The sequence below is a fragment of the Heliconius melpomene genome, chromosome 13 (assembly GCF_056956725.1).
Source record: "Heliconius melpomene rosina isolate 202511_hmr_F chromosome 13, ASM5695672v1, whole genome shotgun sequence".
NCBI lineage: Eukaryota > Metazoa > Arthropoda > Insecta > Lepidoptera > Nymphalidae > Heliconius > Heliconius melpomene.
The window spans coordinates 14,638,339-14,663,381 of record NC_140401.1 but is presented as its reverse complement, the minus strand read 5'-3'; the positions used below and the strand labels follow the sequence as shown (position 1 = coordinate 14,663,381).

At 33.6% G+C, this 25,043-nt stretch overlaps 1 protein-coding gene across 1 annotated transcript in view; it reads left to right on the top strand.

Moving 5' to 3' along the window:
- Window positions 1-4,219: 4,219 nt before the first annotated feature.
- Window positions 4,220-25,043, top strand: part of fid (class I SAM-dependent methyltransferase fire dancer) — a 38,272-nt gene continuing 17,448 nt past the window's right edge. Inside the window, exons 1-2 of the mRNA XM_085196620.1 lie at window positions 4,220-4,413; window positions 8,734-8,929. The gene's annotated coding sequence lies outside the window, so the exon portion shown is untranslated. The remainder of the gene's footprint in view (window positions 4,414-8,733; window positions 8,930-25,043) is intronic.

Here is a 25,043-nt window from a genome sequence, read left to right as displayed (position 1 = left end):
AGTAAAAGTTATTTTTATAGAAGGAGCCGTATAAAAGGTCAACCACGCTATGGGCCGCGTTTAGATAGTCGTAAATTAATCAACTAATTGGGCGTACCTACGCTTCCTAGAAAGTGTGATTAAGCTCGAGCGTCATTGACTAGCTTTCCTATAATTGATATATCTAACAAATAGGTAATATCTATTTCTGTATATAAGTAAACGAAAATCAATAAAAATATTAAATGAAAAATAAATACAACGAAAGCCTCTATTTTAAGCTAGCTAAGTAAACAAGATAACTAGCAAAGCAAAGATAACTAGCAAAGCGAACAACTATAACGAAGCAAAGCGCGCCGTTGAGTTACGCCATTCAACACGCAATGCCTCCAGAATTAGGCGGAAAATAGGCATATAGAGTCGCGAGTGAAAACTAGTTTATTATAATGTTAAACACTTTGCAATTGCTTTACGTTTAAAATTATGAAATAAAATTATTAACTTATTTCCAACCTTATGTCGCGCTATCTTAATCGACACCATAGATTAAACGAATAGACGTTTTGGCCTTAAAATTGAAATAAATAAAACCATTTTTGCTTATATTTCTTTTATTTGGCACAACAAAATAGAAAATGTACTGTCATGGTTTGTAAGTGTTTGCCAAAATTATATTTTTTTTATAGAATAACATGACAAACGAGCGTGCGTCCCCAATTATTCGAATGGCTCTACGTTGTATGCAATCAAATGGTTCAAGTTGATATTGGAGTGCACCAACCCAGAGATGAGAACAGTATTCTATATGAGGCCAAACCTGGACCCTATACACGCCCAATCGGTGTTTTGGCCTGAAGTACCATCTCGCTCTGCTGAGGACCGTTAGTTTTTCGAGGCCAACTTAGTCTTGCTTTTCAGATGAAGACTTTACTGGCAGCCACTCGAAACATTAAGGTTCAATATAGGTACTGATACTGGGCGCGGCAATAAAGGGAATGTTTTGAAAGACTGGCGATACGATAAATGGGGTTTTTTGTGGTTTACGCGCAAACTTGTGTCTTCAGGGGGCTGAATTGCAAATTCGCTGCGTAATTAAACGTGGACCTCACGTGGACCTACAGTTATGAAAATTGACACGAAGTGAGAACTTTCAATAAAACTCAATCACTCTTTAAATAAAATAAAGGAAAATTCAAAATTTATAGTTATTTATAATAAAAAAAATAATATTCTTTGCTTAGTTATGTTTTTAGAAAATGTAATATAAGAAAATTTTAAACATTACAATTTAACGATCAAATTAAACATTATTATATATACTTGTATGTATTTTGAAAATTGATATTTTATTTTTAATTTTTTTTTGCACACCTACACATTTTGTTTGCCCACATGACAGATTGGCTGGTAGAAAATGCTTCTTAGCGTTAAGCCCGCCTATTGTACATTTTTTATTTCTTATTTTCTGCAATAAAGAATATAAATAAATAAAAATAATAATTATTGCGAGAGCTAAAATTTAAGATTAAGATATCTCTTTCTATAACGATGCATGGTCAATGTTATAGGTTATTTTATACGCAATGACCTTCGTATGACGTCAAAGCATTTTGTATGAGAGCCTACTGGCAGAAGAGATATCTCTGTCTGACCTCGGTCTAGCCTGAGCGGCGCCTGAGCGTCTATCTGCATCACCCTATAGAGAAAGCTTTATGGTTTTGCAGAGGCTATGTGTTATTTCTTTGATAAATGTATATGTGCATGTGTATTTAATGAAAACGAATTAATATTAGCATTAATCGTAAAATACTGTTTGCCGAAAATAGTTTAAATGTGGCTGAATATTTTTATTATAAATATATTTATGTATTCATTTCAAGTTGAAATTTATATAATTATTTTTCTTTTATTTAGTGACTCATATAGCAGAGTACGCATGCATGGTAGGGTACCTGGGAACCTAATGTTAGACTCTCCGTCGTCATCTCCGTCACATTTCCGTTTTTCACTTTCCGCTGAATTCTGAGGCATTGCGTGTTGAGTGGCGGAACTTAACGTCGCGCTTCATCATGACACTAGCGCGAAGAAATGAAAATATCAAATATTTCATTTCCTTGAATGAAAATCATCATTTTCATTTCTTTTTTATTATAAGTATTGTTTATTTAATCTTCTTTCGATTCAATTTCAATTGCTATGTATTAGTAGATATAATCTAAAATCGTTTCATATCTAGTTAACTATTATTTTATATAATTATTATTTAACTAATAGAAGCTAGCTAGAGATGAGTAATGAGTTACTTTTTGTGTTAGACGTTATTATTTAAATTTTTATATAACGTTCACGATCATCTATATATATAAAAGGACTTGTCCTCACTGACTGAGGTAAGACGCACGCACAGCCGTAACCGCTGTTGGTAGAAACGTGGAATTTGGACAGATGTTTACTTTCGTAATCTGGACATCCACTAAGAAGGGATTTTGAAAAATTTTAACCCTAAAGGGGTGAAATAGGGGTTGAAAGTTAGTATGGAAAAAAATTTAAATCGGCACCGATTCTTATAAAATTTGAAATTCAGACTCTTAAAAGTATTTAATTGAACACGTGTTTCATGGTTTTCTAGAATTCTTTCCATAAGGGTGCAACTAAGGGGTTGAAAGTTTGTATGGAAAAATTCTTAAATCGCCACCGATTTTTATAAAATTTGAAATTTAGACTCTTAAAAATATTTAATTGAACATGTGTTTCATGGTTTTCTAGAATTCATCCCCTAAGGGTGCAAATAAGGGGTTGAAAGTTTTTTTGGAAAAATCTTTAAAACGCCACCGATTTTTATAAAATTTCAAATTTAGACTCTTAAAAATATTTCATTGAACACATGTTTCATAGTTTATTAGAATTCACCCCTAAATACGTAAGCGAAGCTGCGAGCGTCCGCTAGTCTATATATATAAAAGAACTTGTCCTCACTGACTGAGGTAAGACGCACGCACAGCCGTAACCGCTGTGCGTAGAAACGTGAAATTTGGACAGATGTTTACTTTCGTAATCTGGACATCCACTGAGAAGGGATTTTAAAAAATTTTAACCCTAAGGGGGTGCAATAGGGATTGAAAGTTTGTATGGAAAAATATTTAAATCGGCACCGATTTTTATGAAATTTGAAATTTAGATTATTAAAGTATTTAATTGAACACATGTTTCATCGTTTTCTAGAATTCTCCCCTAAGGGTGCAAATAAGGGGTTGAAAGTTTGTATAGAAAAATCTTTAAAACGCCACCGATTATTATAAAATTTGAATTTAGACTCTTAAAAATATTTAATTGAACACATGTTTCGTGGTTTATTAGAATTCACCCCTAAATAAGTAAGCGAAGCTGCGCGCGTCCGCTAGTTTAATACAAAATTAGTGAATTATTTCTTAGCACTAAATATACTTAGTCTGACATTATATTCAATTCAAACTAAAGAATCTATTTACATCTAAATTATATAAATATCGACTCATCCATAATAATGTCCTATTATATAAATATAATTTTTTGCTAAAAATAATATAATAAGATATTATTCATTAACATTTTCGTGCCCGAAAAATTCGTCGGAAACTGAGGAACACAATATCTTAACACTAGGTTCCCTCTGCCTACTCTGCTATCTGCGGGATACAGCGTGAAGATGATAATATAATAAGGTAGTATGTATGTAGTACCTTTTGTATTTTAACTTTCGTAATGTACCAACAAGTCGGAATATTTTATTTAATTCAAATTAAATTAAAAAAATATCGGCGTCCTACGCAATAACGGAGAAAACAAAGACGAGCAGAAAGAGAAAATATTAAATTAAACCTATAAATATGTTTTCTAATTAAAATTTATAGGTGCGTAGACATTGTAGAGTATCTATGTACGTCGTAGCCAACCGTAGCGCGCTACGAACCCATTACATTCACTTTACTGTGATATAAATAGACAATAGAATTATTTGATTCATTTTTTCCTGTCACAGGAACACTATTAATATATTACAAAATAACCTTGTTTGTAAGTCCAGACTTACCTAGCTCAACTAACAAAGTAAACCAATGTTTAAAAACAACAACTGTTGTGACATAAATGTATGGAAGTTTTGAACGGGAGGCAGCCCCGTCCATACATGCGCGTAGGTGTATTTTGGCGGGTAGGCAGCACGCATGCGTCTCCCGCGACCGTCCGCAGTCCTGCCACCATTCTTTAGTTGCACACCAACCGCCGTGGCGTACAGACGTGTGACATTTGCGCACAACCGAAACCCGTATTGCCAACAAAAACCACTTATAAAAACCTATTTTATTATAAAATTCAGTGTAAAACAATTGTGAGGATTGAATTGAAGCGTTCCGTGTAAAGTGCAGAGGCCCAGCGAGACCAGGGAGGCGTGAAACGGTAAACAAATAGGCGCTATGCTGTAGCGATTTTTGTGAATGAAATTTAAGATGGTGGACGGTGCGCGAGTGTATAGGCGTCGTTTTCTAGTTTTATGCTCGTCTGTGGTCGCTTGATTTTTCCCCTTAGTTTTTCTCGGATGGTGGTGGCGTGGTGGCGTGATGGCGGCGGGCGGCGGGCGTGGTGGCGCGTGGCGACGCGTGTGTGCGTGCGATCGAACTGGATGAATGGAATGACGTGGGTAGACTAATGTGTGCCTGATAACTGCACGGCTCACGGCTATCTACATCGGGTAGATGGAGGGTAGAGCTGCCCCGCGCCTCGTCGACCATTATTTTTAGATCAGATACGTTATATCTGCGTCAGTACCGCCGGCTGTTTTTGAGAATCGAATGAAAATCACTTTGTTTATTAATTTTTCGTACAAATGTTGAAGAATGTAGGAAATTGATGATATATATTCTTTCTTTCTATATTATAAGCATTATAATTGTTATATATTTAAAAAATGGATTATTTATATACATTTTTACAGGAAATAACATAGGCTTATAATAAAATTTTAAGTCATCGTCTAGAAACATTCGATCACACTAGTGATTTATTTCACCTCAGTACGGAGTTCCCATATAACAATACAAAGGCTATATTTAACTTCTTTCATTGAGTGCTCGTGTTAGAAGGCGTTTCGTTACATAACAATAAATATAATGTTGTGCATATTTAATTTGTTTTCTATTATAACATTTCTAAGAATGTATGTTTAATAATAAAATATTGTATTGATATAAGGTTATAGCAATAATAATTTCTAAATCAGATTTTTTTTAGTAAAATCATGAATATTTATTGTATTATCTATTATATTAATTTTATTACAAAAAAAATAAAATTTAATGTGGCAAAGCGCGGCGTTGAATTCCGCCACTCAACACACAATACGTCGAGAATTTGGCGGAAAGTGAGGAACGGAAATGGAGTGGGGATAGAATGTCTTAACATTAGGTTTCCAGGTTCCCTCTATCTATCCTATATGCGGGATACAAAGTGAACTAAAAAAACAAGCATTCTTTAGCCTTTAGTAGAATTTTGCATATTTAGAAATATATTTAGTCTTTTGGTATTGAAGTTAAATAAGTAAAAGTAAAAGTCACATTCGAGCGCTCCATTGAAAATAATTGACATTTGTTATGTCGTTGGGTTTTATGCACCTGCGGGCCAGGTTATGGACTCTACGTGTAAAAGGTAGTCCGTCTATTGTATATAGAATTTTGTATACTGTAATCAACATAATAGTTGAACGTTAATTGTAAATCGTTTTTATAATATGTTTAAGACTATTTAACGGCGTTCGTTTCCGCCTCATTCAACAAATCTCGAAATCATATGGAAAATTAATAACAACGGATGTACTAAAATGTTCTTTCTGCCAACCAAGCCAAATATATAAAACTAAAAACTCTTAAATATATATATTTAAAAAAAAATCATTGTATAAACATATTATACATATTAATATTTGTATGAAAATACCGGATTTCAGTTATTATTTTTCACCTAACGCTACAGTTTTCATACTTGTCTAGCACAGTGCCCTGGATTTCTGCAGAATGACCTAATTGTGTCTTTAGGTCCATTGGTGCAGTGGACTTTATATTTTTGTTGGACAATTGTTGTAGCGCTTTTCCAATTGAAATTAAGATTTTAGACTTTTATATGAACTATTTGTTGAATTTCCTTTCTTAAGCAAAAAATGTATAATAATACCTATATTAAATATGCAATGCAGAGGGAGAAAACATTCTCAGAATCTGTATTGCGTCTGATCTGGCCGTCGTGAATACGTTCTTCCAAAAGAATTCTCAGCACCTTATCACGTATAAGAGCGGGTCCCACTCAACTCAAATAGACTACTTGTTGACCAGACGGTGTCATATGGGCAGGGTAACTAACTGTAAGGTCATTCCAGGCGAAAGACTAACGGCCCAACATCGTCTTCTTGTCATGGACTTTAACGTCACTCCGAAGAAGAAAGTAGCCGAGAAACGTAGGCCTCGGATCAAGTGGTGGTTGCTGAATGGACCGATGCAGACCGACTTCCTGGCAGAGGTGAAAAGTCACGATATTTCGACGAACACCGAGACTGCTCAGGATGCTTGGGATCGGGCTCAGTCGGCAATCATTGCGGCGGGCAGGCGAGTTCTTGGCCTTTCTAGGGGAGGACGTGTCATCGACAAGGAGACATGGTGGTGGAATGATGAGGTGCAGGAGGTGACTCGTGAAAAGAAGGCTGCCTTTAAGAAGTGGCAGGAATCCAACTCTCCTGAAGACAGACTGGAGTACACAGTAGCTAAACGTGCCTGTAAAAGAGCTGTAGCCAGAGCCCGCAGTGAAAGTTTGTCACCATTGTATGATAAACTTGAAACTGTGGAGGGGCAGAAGCTCATTTACAAACTGGCACGTTCCCGGGATAAAGTGACGCAAGATATTGCAAAATGTCTTTGCGTCAGAGATTCCCAGGGCACGCTGCTCTGTAATCATGACTCTGTGAAGGAGAGGTGGAGAAGCTACTTCCAGGAGTTGCTGAATACTCAGCACCCATGCAGTCTTCATCACGACCCACCGCCTAACCTCGGACTTATTACCCTTGACGAAACACGTAATTGCCTTCGACGCATGAAGAACGGAAAAGCGGTGGGACCTGACGACATTCCGATCGAAGCGTGGAAATCGTTGGGCTCTCTTGGTGTGCTCATGCTTACTGACCTTTTTAACCATATCTTGAACACTGGTAAGATGCCGCATCAGTGGCGGCTTAGCTTCATTACCCCTATTTACAAAGGAAGGGGCAGTGTTCAAGATTGTGGTAGTTATAGGGGCATTAAGCTTATGAGTCATACCATGAAGCTCTTCGAGCGCATGATCGACCTCAGGCTCCGCCGAGAGTGTACTATCTCTGAGTCTCAATATGGATTTCAGCCAGGATCGGGCACCATGGACGCCATTTTCGCCCTCAGAACTTTGATGGAGGCATACAGGGAAAAAAGGAGAGCTCTGCATGTGGCCTTTTTAGATCTGCAGAAGGCCTTTGACTGTGTGCCTCGTCAGTGTATCAGGTGGGCATTGCGATCCAAAGGGATCCCTGAGGCCTATATTGAGATTATCAGAGACATGTACCACGATTCCGCTTCTATGGTTAGGACTGCTGTTGGCGACACTAGACCCTTCCCGATTACAGTGGGGGTTCACCAGGGCTCGGCTCTTAGTCCGTTCTTATTCAATGTAGTGCTCGATACTGTCTCGGCTCACATCCAGGACCAGCCTCCATGGCTGATGATGTATGCCGACGACATAGCACTCATTGCCGAGAACCGACTGACGCTGGAGCGTAAAGTGAACCTCTGGAAGGGTACGCTTGAGAACGGCGGTCTTAAACTAAATGTGTCGAAGACAGAGTACATGGCCTGCGGGAGCCGGGACTCGAGCACCATCCTTATAGGTCCTGAGCCAGCCGTTAAGTCGGAGAAGTTCAGGTACCTTGGATCCGTTATGCACGAGTCTGGAGGCATCGATCACGATGTCCAAGGGCGGATAAGCGCTGCCTGGGCCAAATGGCGGGAGGTCACTGGTGTGGTCTGCGACCACAGAATACCGCCCAAGCTCAAGGGGCTGATATACAAGAGCATCATCCGACCGGTTCTTTTATACGGCAGCGAATGTTGGCCGGCACTATCTCGGCACACTCAGGAGCTTCACGTCACGGAAATGAAGATGCTGAGGTGGATGTGCGGCGTAACGCGGTCTGACCGCATACGCAACACATTCATTCGAGGTAGTCTTGGGGTCCGTGACGTAGCGGATAAGCTCCAAGAGCGCCGCCTGAGATGGTTTGGCCACGTTACGCGCCGGCCTAAGAACTATGTCGGATGCAAGTGCCTTGCTATATCAGTTCCTGGAGTGAGACCTCCTGGACGCCCAAGGAAGCGCTGGCTGGATGTCGTGATGCAGGACATGAGAGCCAATGGTCTAACCACCGAGGACGCAAAAGACCGTGCAAAGTGGAGTAGGTTGAGTAGGAGGGCAGACCCTGGCAATAGCCGGGATTAATGCCAGGAGGAAGAAGAATACCTATATTAAATATAAATACCTGCAATATTACATATTTTTTCTGTTTAAACGTTGATATTGAATATTAACTTATACTTCAAACTATATGATGATTTAGTCCCAAATCTTGCCAAAACGGTAACTGACTCGTTTTAGTTACAGATTTCTTTTATATTTTTAAATATAATATTAAAATATTTCTTTTCATTTTAGATACCGAAGTGAAACCACAATAAGAAAATCACACAAGTGCCATGTAAATATCAGCTAAGAGAAAGTGCTTCTACTCTCTCCGAACTGAAGTATTTACGGATATTTTACGGATGAACGCATCTAACACTAGGAGTTGCATCGCGCTATGAGAACTGCTTTACGACTTTACTTTAGCTGTCTGTAGAATATGATCAAGGTATGTACTAATTTAATTAATTAAATATTTATTATTCTGTTAAAGATATTATAATTAATTACCGTAAGTAACATCTCAAGTTTTGTCTCAAGACTTGATTTTCTCATTGTTTATTTGAAATAAATTATACTTTTAATTTTTTTATAATATTTTATTTAACTGATTGCCTAGAAATACTAAATGAGTGCTTTAAAAGTTAGTTTAAAAAACGTAAAGTTTCAAATTAAAATCTTAAATTACTTACTACCAGATACGTAACCTCTTGAACCCTTAAAAAACAACTACCAAAAAGTTTTTCTTTTAATTTACAAATAATGTCACTCGTAATAAATATACGGACATGATAAATTTAGTAAATGATAAATTTAATATAAAAAAATACATAAAATATGTAATTAAATATAATATAATGCCTTAAATCCCTACTGTACGTTTAAAATTAATGTTAGTTTTGCTTTTGCATTGGACATATCAGTAAAACGCCCTCGTAAGCCCAGGGTTGTCCAGCTATTTTTACTTCATATAAACTTAGACTAATCTAGTGCAATATGGTTGACCTTACCGTTGTACAAATGAAAGAGCTGATGCAGATGGCGATGACCATGGTAGTTCAATGTGACATTTCTCATGGACTTCCCACGGCTTGATGAAAAAATAGGAAATAATATATATTTTTTATAAATAACCCTAATAATATTTCTTAATACTAAAAAAAATATATGGGTCATAATCAGAAAAAGTGTACATTTTGTGTCTTTTCTTGTCCCGCTACTTTGAATGCGTTTTAAAAATACAATTTTAAAGATAATTTAAATATTTTGCCATTTACGATAAATTTACTTATTAACTTAAAGATTTTTGTAATATTTTAAATGTATTATGGCTATTAATAGTATTTTTTGTTAGTTGCAAAAAACTTTTTAAAATGCTTCCATACAATTTTTCGTGTCCCATTCACCACTTTACTTTTTAAAAATTGATTTGTTACGAATGTTTATGGTTTTATTTGATTTCAGATATGTTTATATTACTTTACTTTATGCAAAATATTAAACAAAAGTACTTTTATTGATATATTATTTAATAAATAATATATATGAATTAAGTAAATTTGTCCCAAAATATTGTCTTTTTTGTTACTCAGGGCTAGTAACGTACAATTAAATTATGAATGCAATTATTTTGGATGGTGTTTAATATTAGTTTTTATTGTGGCACCATTATTGTAAAAGTCAATGCTGTCGTAGCTACAACAAGTAGTGTTCTCGCAGCAGTTGAGGGGTTCAAATGTTTTAGAGGGAATATGTAAAATTACATCTCAGGGTTATAAACGGCTTTTATTTTGGTAAGTATTCTATAATTTCGTTTTCTTGTTTATGTTATTTGCTTCTTTTTACAAAATCTCAAAAAAGAACTTCAGTGCTTACACATGCAACACGTGGCTTATGAGCAAATATTTAAAAAGGTTAGAATTTCTCAGACTTTATTCTCAATTGCGTTATATTTCGTTACGTAACGAAACTGAGAAAATATGAAGCCTAGTTCATAATTACGTTACCATCGGAAGATATGTATATAAAAAAAAAATTGCTGGCATATGAAAAAAATAATTGCTGACTTTTGATAACGTAAAGTAACCAAAAATAATGATTTTTAAGTTTTTTGCCTGTTTGCTTGTTTGTCTAATGTGTTTGTGCACGCTTATCTCAGAAACGGCTTAACCGATTTAGTTAAAAACATTTTTTTATTCTTCCTGAAATTAGTTGTGATTTTGTAATTACTATTTTTTTCTCTGGAGATAGTGAATTAATAAATATGTAGTTCAAGTGGGTGAAGCTTTTATTTAAAAACAAATACGTTCTGTACTAGCGTTGTTAAAGATCTAAACAATAAACATAAAATATTATTAAATATCTATTGATAAATATTTTTTTATTTTCAGTAAGCGTCATGGCTCCTATGTCAAATGCACACATAAAAGATATAGAGAACGTCTTAAAAAGACCAATCCTATTAAATATGAAGATATGCGGAATAAACACTTACAAAGAATTAAACTTAATTCCCGTGATAACGACTCAAATTTTGATATATTTTAAAGTGGATTTAATTTTATCATTAACTTTGTGATCTCTAACTAGAAATAGAAGTTTATTACGTTACGAACTAGCATTATTATATTGTTAATATTGTCACTTTGTTATGTTTTCTTACATTTATAATCTGTTAATTCAACGATTGAATCTTTAAAATTTTAATTTGTGTCTCATTAAATAAAAACAACAGTAGTTTTATTCGTATAATATCCTTACTTTGTTGTGTATAATGCCTTATAACATCAGTTTCGTAACAAACATTATCAGTGTTGTTACTTATCAGTTACGTTACGAATTCGAAAATGTCCACTTTTCTGATTATGACCCATATATATAGAGAAAGTAATGATATTTTTGCGTTTTTTATATATGTCCATTTACCTACAAGTGTAAAACAACCAATGCAATCATCCAAAACAAATTTAAGCAAGTAAACAATGAAAACATTACTACAGATTTTTATTCTAAATCAATACAGTATCTAATATATAGTATCTAATGAGGCCGTAGTGGCGCAGCGGTTTTGGGTCCGATCCCCACTCGACGAAGTGAAATATTTATTTACGTTTATATTTCCATTTCTTCGCTCTGGTGTCGAGGCTAAGCGCGGCGTTGAATTCTGCTACTCAACACGCAATGCCTCCAGAATTCGGCAGAAAGTGGGGAACGGAGTGTCTTAACACTAGATTCTCTCTGCCTACCCTGCCGTGCGCGATATACAGTGTGAAGCTGATTTATTTATTTATTTTTATCTTGTTACAAATTTTTACAATTGCACTGAAAATGATAAGTAAGTGGCGAGCAGTCGCTACAAGTAATATTCGAGGCCTACAGCTGATATTACTTTTTAAAATATTTTTTACATAAAATTTTACATTTCTGAACTCAGTTAAATGACGGTGCATTTACTTTAACCTTCACACTGCTCATCATGTGCTTACATAAATTTAGAAAATTTAAACCTATACTGTGTACATTATACTAGTATTTATTACTGATTTCCTTATATATTTTTTGAGTAAATTTACTAAATTTACTACATGACCAAAATTTGATCATTTTGATAAACATAAGACAAAAAAAAAACAAAATATTAAAATCCACGAAGTCCACACAAAGTTGCGGGCGACGACTAGTATATTATATAAGGCACATTATAGTACGTTATTCATGTAAAGCATGCTACGAAATTGCACTACTTACATTTCGATAACGTGCTACGAAGCAGCTACGAAAAATTTTACAATATTATAGTTATCAATATTTAAACAAACGCTATCGTAGCGCAGATGGGGTTTTTTGCACAGATTTTGAGCTTTGGTTTCGCACATATATTTGCAGCTAATATTTTCTACATTTTCATTATAAAAATGACGACAATATTAATTTTCACTACTTAAGATATTTTTTAAACCTTATTCTCTGGTAGATGGAGAGTGCAGCTTATCATTGGGTTCTCTTCACAAAATTGACAATTGCACAAAATTGTTATTTCTTCCCATTGTTAATCTTAAAATCAATAACATCAATTATTACTTAAAAAAAATAATTCATGTAAAATATAAATACAATTTTAAGAGACCAGTGAAGTCATTAAAATAGTATACGTTGAGGATTTTTTTTATTCTCTAGGCCTATCCCTGCCAAATGATGAAGGCAGGCACTTGTCGACATGTAGTCTGGGAGAGCTGCCAAATCTGCTAACTTGTGAATGGCAACACTTCGTATTTGGCATACGCTATGATAAATTGTTATTTTTTATCCATACTATTATTAAGAACGATTTTTATTATTAACTTTCACTGTATACAAGCTAGTAAAGCTTCAAGTGATTACGCAACGGTATATTTATAGAACTTAATAGCACCATTTCTTGATAGCGAGTGACTCAAACGAAATCTTTTTGTCTACAACAATATAGGTCGAATGAACCCAGTCAAGTAGAAATTGCCTATTGGATTTCGAAACCACAACAAAAAAATTAGTTAGGACGTCATTATATATTATTAATAAGCGTAATAGTACCACTTTCTCGCTCTGATAACAAGACAAACCGCAGCGTTGAGATCTGCAACTCAACACGCAGAGTGTCTTAACGCTAAGTTCCCTCCGTCTACCGTGCTATGCGGGATTCAGCGGGATTATAACAACATTTAACAAGTAGAGATGTACAAGTGGATACAAAGCCTAAACGTCCTTGATTTACTCCTGCAGTAATTCATCGTATGACAAGCGACATCGCGGGCTAGCCACATTCCTTTTAACTACACCCTTTGACCTTCTGACGCGATTTGATTGGGTCTTTTATAATCAGACATTCGTTAACAGAAAATCTCACTTATTTATCAAATTGAAGTCTTAAAATAGACGCGCATAGCTTCTATTTTGATAGAGGCTTGCTTCGAAATAGATTAAAACATAGAATTCATTAATTTGTAATTAAAAATAGTTTATATAATTATATTATTTTATATATAACCAATATATCTTAGAGATTATGAATATTGGCGCCCAATGTGGGGCACGATTTTCTATTTGCCCCTTATAACATTTCTTATCCTCATATTCATCCCAGTTCCGCCTGAGAAGCGCGGGACGGCGTGACGTCATCCAGGAATACTCAATGGAAGCTAATTTCCCCCGTATTGACGACAGATGGCGCATAAAATGCTGATTTAATATCCCTCTCAATTGACGCTCGTATAAAGTAAACTACGCCACTTAATTTCCGTGAATCACAACCACTGAAATATCATTTACATTTTGTTATTTCATCATCTCTTGTAGGACAGTAATAGGGGCAGGTTTAGTTTTATTTATATAATAATTAGGCAGTCTATTCTTTATGCTTATAGCTTGTAATTCAACTTTGATCTTTGGCGTGGAGGTTGAAATCTTAGCGTATTGTAAGCGTATTATAACTTTTCTGGGGGGGATTATAATATAGACGTTTCCTAGTCTAGTTAGAACAAGTACAGCGTTACAACGTTACAATATGCACTGGTCTCTTAAACGAACATAAGTGGAATGCTAAGTTAGGTTCCTTCCTTCATGTCTCAGTTATATTACTCTTTGATCTTATTAAGCTTTTTTTAGCTTCACGCATATAGTAGGCAGAGACAAAATAGTGTTAAGTTGCTCTATTCCCCATTTTCAGCATATGGTTCTGACCATTGGTCACTTTAGTTACGAAATTCAACACGAGGCGAGGCGAGGAAATAAAAATTATTAATTATTCCGTGTGGAAATTGAACCCACAAACATAAAAATTACAGTCAGATGATGTACCGCTATGCTACAACGACGTCTACATTTTAATCTAGATCTATGAAGTATTAATTAGCACATATATTATTGTATCGTTATTAATTTAATAATCACATACTTTCCTACATATTTAAGACTTGAAAAATGCCTGTATAAAATATTTAATATAGACTCTTAATAGATTTTTAAGGCACAATAAAGGTACCTATACATATATTACTAATCAATTTAAAGCGATAAATCAAGTGCATATAACTCTTAGCAGTAATTACTGGCGTTGGGCGTTCGGCCAAGCAGTCTACGACAGGTTCGCCACAAATTTGTTTCTTACTTCTTGAAACTTACCACCAAATGTTTCTTTTTGAATTTCTTATGCAAAATGAAATTAGATTAAGTTGTGATTTGTATTGTTGGTAGTTTTGGCCATAAGTTTGACCTAGATTACCGCAAACAGCAGCTTTAAAGCTAAGAAGTCAATTTAACGTCGTAATGTTTGAAAACGGTACAGGTTTTTTTTCAAACTAAATTCAAAATATTCTTTATTCAAATAGACTTTTGCAAGCACTATAAATTGTCGAATTTAGTAGTTTGTCATCAAAACAACCTACGCAAAATATAGTTATGTTGGCTCATGGCATGAGAACGGTACAGGTAAAAGCTTGATCAGCATTCGGAGTATGTAACGCAAATCTTCTCAAGCCATGGGGAACAAACTTTATGTTTTTAGTATTAAATATTCTTTATATTATTTTTCAATCGACAAGAGCATGCGCTTCTGCTTGGTCGTTTCACTAGTTAAGTTTAATTAAATAAGAACATGAAATTATGTTCAAGTATTAATAAAAATAAATTTAAATTTAACTTTTTATTATTTTTAAAAAACCCACTCGCGCTTCCGTAAACTTGTCTATATATGTTTTTCTAAAACAGACAATTTCTGTATGTAAACATAATATTTATAAATAACATTACATTTTTTCTAAAGGTTAAAAACAACGTAGAAGGGTTTAACATGTAAAAGACAATTATGGAAAAGGGAAGTTTTTTCTAACAATATCGATCTATACGATTATATACGGCAATCGTACTTTCTATTACACTTGTCATTAATTATTATTTATTATTATATAAACTAAATATTTAAATAATAATATAAAAGTCTGTACGTGACAAAGAAATGGACTGACTGAATAATGCATAAGGAAGATGTACACTCAAATCCTTGAGGAGGTCTTGTTAAAGTAGCAATAAAGACAGATCTCTGGAGCATTCCCGAAGCTCAGATTTCGTTGAAATCTGTGAACATCACTTGCAACTTTCAAGAATGGAGACCATTAAATAAAAATATATTACTTACTTATTGTACCCTAGACCTACCCTATTTTCAGTACCTTATTAATTATAATTAATTATTTTAAATTTATAAGTTATATAACAACGATATACAAGTATTAAGGTTACGTTAGAATAAATATTGAGGCCAGTCGTGGTGCATGGCACTGGCGTGGGGCTCTAAAAGTGACAGGTTGTGGATTCAATTTCCATTCGAGAAAATAAAACATTTAATATTTTCATTTTCTTGGTTGGTAACGAGGCAAAATACGCGGCGGCGGCGGAAAGCGGGAAGCGGATGTCTGAATGGGAACGGAGTGTCTTAACACTATGTTCTCAGGTTCCCTCTACGTACCCTACAATCTGCAGGATAAAAAAATTTAAGAAAAATAGTTATTTAAAAAAAAGAGCCATTTATTGTGATATATTACTATGCTTTTTAAGAAAACGTTTAAAAAATTGAACTCAGCGGGATTTGAACCTGCGCCTCTTGGAAACCGTCCAAGCGCTCTGACCAACTAAGCCATACGTTCTCAAAGTTGAAATGCTTATGTGCTCGTTACAACTTATTTATGTTGCTAGCATTCCTGTAGAGAGATTTTTACAAATTTCCGGTACCCAAAGATAATTACTTGGAATTATCGTTTGGCTAGAGAAAAGGCTATTTATTATAAAAAATGTTTAATAGACATTACTAGTTTCTTATATTTCCCACCAATTTAATGAAGAATATAGGTCATTAAGTCAAAAACACATAACATTTGTATGAAACGTTTATTTCATGAAAGTGTCAACAAGTTTTAGTGTATTTTGCAAGCACAATATTCGCTCACACTCCTGGCCTCTTTCCATGTAACTTCAAAGGGAGTCAGGAATCGCTACAAGAGGCTGCATTATGCGTGCACCGCTCCAGGACGTGCAGAGCAAACACCTTTGAAGTACTTCCTCCTTTTTTTACAAGAAAAATGTGTTTTTTACTATTTAGCTTTTTGTATTATAAAATGGGCGGAAATATTTTGTTTTAAAATTATTCCTTTCCTTTCTTTTTATAAATAATTTGAACGCAGCTTTAAATTACTGTAAAATCTTATATATTTGGAATTTTATTATTAAATAAATATTAAGTAATTAAATTTCTTAATATTAATATTATTTTTTAATATTACAAAAATTGCGTTGTATTTATTATCTAAATTGTAGAGTGAGATTCAATGTGGTAATACAGTTTATAAATAATAAACATATTTTTAATTTGAACTGATTTCTACTTCCGAAATTAAATAATAATACGAATAACTAACAAACCTCAAGCAAAACGGTATAAGCGGTTTTACAGACCAAAATACATTCATCATGCAATGCATGGCGCATATTACATTCAATTGATACTAAATATAGCGGCATTCATGACTGATGCCAATTGAATAGCGACGAAATTATTTCGATATCTATAATACCCCAATGCTTATGTAATGGTGAAAGCCTTAAAATACGACCTCGCTTCACAAGTTTCAAGTTCAATAGCAATTTGTAGTTATTGTAAGTATATTTTATATATTAAATATGGCATATATTTATTTCACCAAATTCATACATAATAAAAAATACATTTAGGATTTTCATTCACAACGTAATTTATTAATTAGTAATTTTTAGTAACTTTTTTACATTATATTATCCACCAATTTTGATTTAATTATAACAACCGTAGCCAACCTACCACTGTGCATAAAGGTAATTAAACTGTCACAAGAACCTACTAAGCATTTAAAATGTTATATACTATTTTTCTGAGACTATTATGATCAAAAACGTATATAATATGCACCTATTTGTATTTGATATACAGACTTTAAATTGTTTATTTTAGTTTCTGAAACAAAATAAAATAATCAATCTGTTTTAAATGCCAAATTTATCTGAAAATCAATATTTGGTATTTTTTTTGTATAGTTTTTAACTTTCATTGTTAAATTCTTTTTCGTCACTTAGTTTGTAATTCCTTATTGCTTATTTCTACGAAATATTTTCCACTTGTCTCTATGACAATATCAACTTGATAATCAGAAATCAGAAGATTTAGAACTTGAACCCGTAAAATCGCTTATTATTGAATTTTATACAAAATATTTAGTATAAAAATAGCTTTATACATACATAGAATCTAAGTAAACATACTTTCATCTTATACGACGCTACTTCCATATTACATTATACCTTACCAGGGCAAGGCAAAGCTTTTTAAAAGACATGAAATTTTCTGTGCACAAAGTTTGCGTAATACCCTTTGAAGAGCAGCGACGCGGCTTTTACGGAATTACAGAAAAAAAGATGCAAGTCTATGAAGACTTGCAAACTTAGATACATCTATCTGTTTTAGCCTCGTTCGTATTGTTATACTATTTCACAATAAAACGTGTGTGATTTTATAGTGTTCTTTTGTATAGCAAAATATTTTTTTGTTGTTGATTATATGTAAAATTTATATTGAGACCGTCATGGCGTAGAGGCTAAGAGTGTGTCTGTAACGCGACAGTCTTGGATTCGATTCCCACTCAAAGGAATGAATTATTATTTATTAATATTTTAATTTCTTCGCTCTGGCACCAACGCGAAAGCCCGGTGAGTTCCGCCTTAACACGCAATGCCTCAAAAATTCGGCAGAGAGTAGAAAACGAAGCGTATTAACACTAAGTTCCCTCTGCCTACCCTGATGTATATTTTAATTTATTTATATGAAACTAGCGACCCTCTTGCGGCTTCGCCCGCTTTAACTACTGGATTATTCATATAATGTATGATTGCAAAGCACTTAAGATAATGTGAAAATTAATTAAACCCTAATGCAACCCGCTTATTTAATGACTATTTTTTATTTAATGACTAATTTTAGATAGTTAAATGACTATTTTTAAACGGAACAAATTATAAACAAAAACCTACCTACTACTAACTACTACAAAAAATGTGAAACCAAATATATCGCGCTTAAATAATACATTCAACTCCAATTATCCAAAACGTGCAAACGCATCTAACTAAATCTTCGTTGCTAAAAAATTAAATAGAATGCATCGGCCGGGAATCGAACTCGGGCCGCCCGCGTGGCAGGCGAGCATTCTACCACTGAACCACCGATGCGTGTAAGGCAAGCGGGCACGGGGGACGCATGGCGAGTGGCGAGTCGTTTCGCAGCAAGGATTTTTTTGATATTATAACAACTTCTAAAGAACTTATTAAAATGAAAAACAGTAAAAGACAGTTTTGATCTACATTAAATGGCCAACGTAACTAATGTACTTATTTATATGCTGAGAGGAAGGGATAAGTGAAACTTGAGTAACATACAGCTGATGTGTCAACGGCGGGATGTGTCAACAATTAAATGAGTTCTTCTGTAAAACTATTCGCAATTTCGAAATATTGTAAAAAGCAAATTTTATCTTCGTTTAACGTAGAAAATTAATAAAGTATTTTAAAGGATAAGGATTAATACCATTATGGAAGAATATCCCTCACAATAAAAAAAATATTGAAATTATTATTTTTAGACAGAAAAATGATTACTACACGTTATTCTTAAAAGATACGAATATGCTCTCGCGGACTTTTTTGTAGATCTTATTAAGAAGAATAAAACTCCAGTACATTTTTTTCATATAGTACTTACCATTAGAGCAGCGCATGCGCAAAAGTGTCTCAACGGGTAGGACTTTATACACATTTATCGTATTTATGTGAATTTACATAAGAATGTACAAATAATAAACTATATATAAACCTTCTACGAAAAACACTCGACTTAATGGTGAAGACCGCATCAAAATCAGTTGGGTGGTTTAAAAGAAGAAGAGTTAGAAACAACAGACAGACACGAAAAGCGACTTTGTTTTATAAGATATAGGATATAGGATATTAATTTAAAAGTTTTCACAAACTAAATGGAACTGGGAAAAATGAACAAAAATCATTTACTCAATAGATTGTCTGTTTTGTATTAGACAGAGGCGATGTTAGAGATAAAATTTATTATTTTCTAGAAAATATTGTTTTCTAGAAAACAATACAGAAGAAAATATTTTTTTCTAATACGAGTCGCAGCCCGCAACTTCGTTTCCGTGGACTTTACACAATAAAATCTTATTTTTTCCCGTTCTCTTACACATTTTGGAAATTCCTTTCAAATTGCTTCCCTACACTTGCCAAGAAAAATATATGCTAGAGTTCAGCGTTCTACACCGCACACTTTTGGTTATTTGTTGTCTATTAGTTTCTTAGAAGCTAAAGAATATTGTTTTTTATATATGTAAATACAAAGATATATATATATATATATATATATATATATATATATATATATATATATATATATATAATATACTACTTTTACTATTAAATATATATATATATATATATATATATATATATATATATATATATATATATATTTAATAGTAAAAAACATGTACAGTTCCACAATTGTCTTCAAGTAAAATTCATCATTACGTAAGAACGCATCCAGCAAGGCGTGAAGAAGTGCGTAATCTTGTCACAGATAAATGGATACAGTGACGTTTCTGTGACTGCTCTCTGATGTAAGAGCTAAGTGGATGTTTATTTCTTAACACTGCATATGGCGAAAAGTAAACGTTATATCTTTTATTTATTTCTTTAGGTTTAAAGCGTCCTCATAATTATATAAAATAAAACAAGGCAGATAGAGAATGGAAGTCGCGCTTTGTCTTATCAAACTAAGAAAATTAAAATATTTTATAATTCGACTTTAATCTAATTATTATTTATGAAGCCAGTCGTAGCGCCGACACAAGTTTAGGAAGCAAATGAAATAATTAACATTTTCTTTTCCTGGCCCTGGTAACGGGACAAAACTCGGCGTTAAGTAACGAGAGCCAACGCAATTCGGAATTCGGTGGAAGTGGGAATCAGAAGTGTTTAAATGAGAACGGAGTGTCTTAGCACTTGTTTCCCAGGTTTCCAGCTAAAAATATCTATGTAGTTTTAAAAAGAAATATAAATATTCTCCTGTATTTTAAGCAAAATCAAAAGCGAGACAGGTATTTACAATTAAATAACTTCTATAAGAGAAACAGTATATAGTAGCTTCTTATTTTTTTAACTTAGTAAAAATATTTTTTTTAATCACATAATGATAAATCTAAGGTAAGACTTTTACACCTTTTAGTTTCACAATACCCATTTCAATAATTTAAACTAAAAACCAAACTACACAAAACAAGCTAACAACATCCATTTCCGATTTAAAAAGATTAAAACTATTGAAAAACTTCATGGTTTGATGAAAAAAATATATACACATACACGTGCACGTATAACTCAAAAAGCTGGAGCGTCCAAAGCTTTTAAGTAAATCTGGTTAAAACAAGTTAATAGTTTTTACTGTGAATGCAATGTTCTCCAGTATGAAGGTGAAATTTAATTAACATTGTGTATTGTGACGTCCACGTTCATGCAATACCGTAATTTGATTATTTCAAACTCTCTTTTGGGTCTTGGGAGTCAGATTCACACAGTAGGGTAGGCAGAGGGAACCACTTTTAAGACACTCCGTTCTCCACTTTCTGCCGAATTCTGGAGGCATTGCGTGTTGAGTGGCAGAACTCAACGCCGCGCTTTGCCTCGACACCAGAGCGGAGAAGATGGAAATATAAACGTAAACAAATATTTCACTTCCTCGAGTGGGGATCGAACCCACAACCGTCGCGTTACAGTCACACCCTTGTGCCGGAATCTAAAGTAATTCTAGTTGTTCTAAATTATTTATAATTGTTTTAAATCAATTAATTATTACAAGAATAAAATTATCTGTTAGATTACATTTTCTCTATAATGGACTGTTAAACTAAATAGAACTTAAATCTGATTAATTGTTGTGTTTATTAGAAATTCTAAATTCATTTTTTTAAGAAATGCCTTGTAAAAATAGTCGATAATCTAATTTACATAAAAAATAAATAAGAATGATTCTGATTATTTTGATATATTATAGTAAACCTATAATTTTACTCAAACTCTCATTATTTCCTTCAGCCAACACCGGAAGTTACATTCACTTAGTGATGTAAACTGCAGAAAGTTTAAATTATGCAAAGAACGTGGCATGAACAACAGTAAACACAACACAATCGACCCAAATATGATAAGAAATGGGGTTTCGTTTCATTTAGACAGTATTCTCGATTCAAAGTATTTATGAAAATTTGAACAAAATAAATGAATGATAATCTCGATGTAAAATAATTCGTACGAGTGGAAAAGTAGCGTACGGCACGCGAGGTTGTTTTACATCCAATATTTTTACATTATTTAGCTATGATAAAATTTTAAATATTTGTGATAAGTATTAAAATATTATAAAAAAACTAAAAACCTAATATTTTATCCAAATAAACAGCAAGAACCCACATTTCCCTCCCCACTTTTTGAGTGGCGGAACTCAACGCCGCGCTTTGCCTCATTACAAGAGCAAGCGATTTCATTCCCTCGAGTGAGAATCAAACCCACAACCGTCGCGTTTACATTGGAGGGCTTCCGCGCCATGACGCTCTCCAAATATAGCTTGTAAGCCTCGTACTTGTACATTTTCAAGTTTTGTACCCACTTTTATTAAATAATAGTCATTTACAATATAAACTGCCACTGAACACATACGGTCTTCTCTACAAAATTATAGCAAGCATTTTGCTTCTCAAAAGCATTCAACTGGAATCCAGGGTGGAATGCGAAACAACTTGGAAACCGGCGGTAGTTGACAAATGACACTGATAAACATCTATCACTGTTCGAAACGGTATTGAAATGTTTCGTGTTGAAAATAAAATAATGTATTCTACCCTCATATCTTAATAAAGAGAACTAAATTGTTTTTCTAGTAAGAAAAAATGGACGTTGAATATAGTTATGTATAAGTATTTATTTTTTAAAACAATCCGAAAAAATCGATAGTCATATTTTAATAAATTTTCGTCTTATGACCGACTCAAATTAAAATTACGAAAATAAGTATAATTGAGTTAAGCGTAATTAATTTTAATTATTAAATAAATACCTAATTCATATTATAAGAATATAAATCCTAGTAATATTAACTCATACAACATAAGTCTAATTTAACAAAAGATACGAACCACGTAACCGTAGTGTGCGACATAATAAATAAGAAAATACGATAATATATATATAAAAAAAACTAAATAATATGACAAAAACTATTAGAAAAATAAGAAAAAATATTAGAATATCCATATCAAAAACGTTGATAACGGCCAATGAGGTCGCCGCATTGCGCGTAACGCCACGGATGCATCAGTTCGTTCAACCCGAATGCTGCAGGCTCACTTATTATCTTGTTTGCGAGTAGCTTTAACGGTTTTCCGCTATGACACTTCCGTTAGTCGTCGTTAGGTTAAATTATAACGAATTTTCTTACTAGGCCGTCGTGGTGTACTTGGATTTCATCATTTTCCTGCTCTGGCTATCGAAGCGAAGGGTTGAGTTTCAGTACTAATTTGCAATATTGTGTAAATTGAATGGAGAGTCGTGAACACAGTGCTTTAATACTAGATTCTCTCTGTCTATCGTGTTATACGACGAAAAATAACTAATGAAATGAATTGAAATTTCGTTAAATATTCTTATACTAATACATGTTTATAATAACATTTCTTAAAATAGAAATTTAAATGGATATTATGGATGGCCTACTACTACGATAATATATAAGTTTTATATAGGAAGTAAGTATAATATTGGAAGTATTTTATGAATAGTCTCACCCCGTCTAAAGTTGTTATGATGACACTCTCGATGTAGAGCACACACGTGTTTACTTTCAATATCGTTAATAAAATTAATTATTTAAATCGATATTAATGTCGGGCATAATGCCAGCTTCAGAATGTATTCCGTATACAGCATGAGATTCAAAACGAACGTAGTGTAAAGACACTATTCTCCATTTTCCACCCCAATACGTCTTACCGGTACTGCAATATGAAAATAATTAATTTCCCTTGCTGTGGCTGTGCTACTATACCAAGATGGCTTCTATCATATTGTATTTACCTAACCGGTAATTGTAGGTAACATGAAAACTTGTAAGAAATAGTAGAAATATATATGTAATAAATATTTTTTCAAATATTTTCTTTTTCTTTCATAAAATAAAAAGAAAACTCTATTTAATTTGCAAATCGTAAAACAGATACCACGACCACGTGTCCCCAAGTTTATTACTATTTAAAAGCTCGAACACCTTCCCCACTTAAGCCGGGCTAATGCTTCAATTTCGGAGGATAAACTCGTATTTGCCGTGAGCCCAGCACTTCCGATCGGTCTAGTTATCTGCAAGTAGGCCAGGGGGCGACGACCCGTGCCGATGCACTAATGATTTTATAAAATATTTCACTGTATTTTCCGCATCCATTGCCAGAGACGATTTATAGTTCTAGCGCTTTCTGGCTGTCATTCGCGCTGAGTTATTAGTTTCTGTTTAACTTGGTGAGCTAAGCTTTACGTGGTTTGTGTGAAATTCTTCTTTAAGTAGAATTGAAGTTATTGGATATTTAAGGAATCGTGCTATAGTTTAGATCTGGATTAACGTGATGGTGGTTATAACTTATTTTCACAATATAAGTAATTCACCGACCGTCATTCATATCGTTACAAAGAGTTTTTCCGAGTGCAGCTATTGGGGTTTAAATAAAGACTATTAAATACCTATACTAAAATATAAATTTAAATACAATAAAATACCATGCGAAATAAAAAAGAATAACATAAAATGTCAAATAAAACAATATAATAAGTTAAACTTGACATGTATTAACATAACTAGCCACAAAAGTAATAGCATTATTTATCTAACGTTTGTTCGAAACTTTGAATGTGGGGCAAACAGCAATGCTCCTGGCAATGCAGATGTCGGTGACCACTTACCTTCACGCCTATCTATGTTGTTCACGTTTCGACTGTACCCCCAAATATATTTGTAAAGTATTTACGTACATACCTATATTATATTTTTTTTAGAGTAATATAAAGAAATTAAGATATTAAGATGTTTTCCTCGTCTTTTATTAGTGATTGTAGGTTCTAATTGTTTTAATTATATAAGAAAAATTCTTGCGATTGCTTTTTTAAAATTATGTAATACAAAGAAGTACACCTTTGTACTTTATTTTTTTAATAATTACAACCAACGAAGTCAGCGAGAGCAGAGAGAACATAGCAGGAAAGAAAGCTCCAAGTTTATAATAAACATATTTTCCAGAAAAAATTAAACCTCGGATTCTCCCCGTTTACCCCATAAATAAAAAAACTTTTTTTTAGCTTCACACTTTATCCCCCACCTAGCAAGGTAGACAGAGGAAACCTGGGAA